The sequence below is a fragment of the Microcebus murinus genome, chromosome 12 (assembly GCF_040939455.1).
Source record: "Microcebus murinus isolate Inina chromosome 12, M.murinus_Inina_mat1.0, whole genome shotgun sequence".
In the NCBI taxonomy this organism is placed as follows: domain Eukaryota; kingdom Metazoa; phylum Chordata; class Mammalia; order Primates; family Cheirogaleidae; genus Microcebus; species Microcebus murinus.
The window spans coordinates 72,831,228-72,833,463 of NC_134115.1; the positions used below are offsets into that span (position 1 = coordinate 72,831,228).

At 35.9% G+C, this 2,236-nt stretch overlaps 1 non-coding gene across 1 annotated transcript; it reads left to right on the forward strand.

Annotated features, from left to right (window-relative positions):
* The first annotated feature begins 492 nt into the window (after positions 1–492).
* Positions 493–554, forward strand: LOC142874693 (U7 small nuclear RNA). Its single transcript, XR_012922336.1, has one exon. It is a non-coding gene; the product is annotated as a U7 small nuclear RNA (small nuclear RNA).
* The last annotated feature ends 1,682 nt before the right edge of the window (positions 555–2,236 follow it).

Sequence of the window (2,236 nt, forward strand, 5' to 3'; positions counted from 1 at the left end):
GGATTATTTCACTTAGTATAATATCCTCCAGGTTAGTCAATGTTATGGCAAATGGCAGGATCTTCTCCTTTTTTAAGGCTGAATAATATTCCCCCTGTGTGTATGTGTGTATGTGTGCGTGCGTGCGTGTGTGTGTGTGTGTATTTCACATTTTCTTTATCCATTCATCCATCAATGAACACTTAGGTTATTTCCATATCTTGGCTATCATGAATAATGATGCAATGAATATGGGAGGGCAGATATCTTTTTGAGGTGGTGATTTCAAGTCCTTGGGGTATATGCCCAGAAGAGGGATTGTTGGGTTATATGGTAGTTTTATTCTGTTATCATTAATAAATTTTGTCTGGCCAGAATTCTTTTTTCCATGTGTTAACTCTGGCTTGGGTCTGAGGATTATGTTAGGGTTATATAACAAAATCGGAAGTTTACCAAATTTTTTCAATCCTTATTAATTCATTCATTTACTCAGTCAATAAATGTTTATGTTATCAGTGTTACAGCTCTCTTAGAATTTGTCCAGCAGGTTTTCCAGTCTTCACTGGAAGACCACCCTGAATTAAAAATAAATAAATAAGAAAAAGAAAAAAAATCTTTATGCTATGTTGGGCGTAATTTAGGTTTGCTATGATTGCAATGTTTGTGTTTCTCCAAAATGTATATGTTGAAACCTAATTCCTAATGTGAGGGCATTTTGAGATGGAGCCTTTGGGAGGTGATTATGTCAAAAAGGTGGAGCCCTCATGAATAGGATCAGTATGCTTGTTAAATAGGCCCAAGGGAGGTCATTCACCCCTTCCACAAGGACACAGAGAGGACACACACCATCTATGAACCAGGAAATGGGGTCTCACCAGACACCAAATCTACAGGTGTCTTGATCTTGGACTTCTCAGCCTCTAGAACTGTGAGAAATAAACTGTTGTTTATAAGCCACCAAGTCTATGGTATTTTGTCATAGCAGCCTGAATGGACTGAGACAGGTGCTTTGACAGTGAACAAGACAGGCAAGGACCCTTTTTATCCATGGAATAGACCTTTCATTCTGAAGTAGGGGAGACAGTAAAGGGATAAATCAATAAGCAAAGAAAAAATCAGGTATAATAAATATTTGGCAAAAAATGAAAACTAACCAACTTTATAATTGATGGCCCAAGCAGGCTTCTCTGAGGAGGTAATATTTAAGCTGAGACTGAAAGAATTAAAAAAGTACAAAAAAGAAAAAGATGTAACTTTATGGGTCATGCCATGACTATAATCAGAAAAAATAATTTCACTGACTTAAAGATAATGTATTGTTTGTATAACCACATGATGTCATTCTTTTCTCACATTGAAAGTAACCCCCTCACACACACATAAATATTCTCTCTTTGAGGGGTATATTAAGTTCTGGTCTTTGTTAACCTAGTCAGTGTCTAAGCAAGCAACATACCTTATATTTCTTTCTTTCTTCTAAAATTTTAACTGAAAACCAAGTGGCATAAGTAAAAACCTATGGAGACAGAGTGTAAAGTTTATTACGTGTCCCTCTGAGGTAGCACATCCTCTTTGGGATGCTCATCTTTAATTTTCCTTATCCAGAGCATGCCCCGTCACCACAAATGTTCTAGATAGACTTGCTCTAGTGAGAGGCAACTTAATTTCAAATCATCATTTATAATTTTGGAACATCCACCTTTGTTACTTAAACACTGTCACAATGAAACAAAAGTTTGCTGGGAACTTTGAAAGTAAAGAAAGGGTCAAGTTCAGGGAATCGGTGTTATTATAGAGATAAATACTAATTCACCTTTACTGCACTCCTTGGAAGTGTATTGTTTGGGGCCCTAAGGTTGTAATTGCTATCAAAATTCTTACTCTTTTTAGTGTAGATTATGAACATTGCTTAAATTATAAAAATATCAGCAGCTCTGGGGACTTGGTGATAAGCTCCAATTGGAATAGAATGTATCTTTAGGCTTTTCTGTTTCAGGATTTAAATGTGATCACAAAGTTGACATTGAACCAGTATAAAGATTCTTTAGCACAGTTGGATTGGAGCTCATTTTAAAAATCACTATTCATTTTCACTGTCCCTGGAGTCTTAATATTAATGGCATTAATACTAGACCACCTTGAGCACAACTACATGTGATAACCCTGGAAAAGGTTATATGTTTCAGAATGACCTTCAGACACTCTCAAGCTGATTTTATTTTTAGCTTCTGCTTATAAGGAACTAAGATTTATCTTT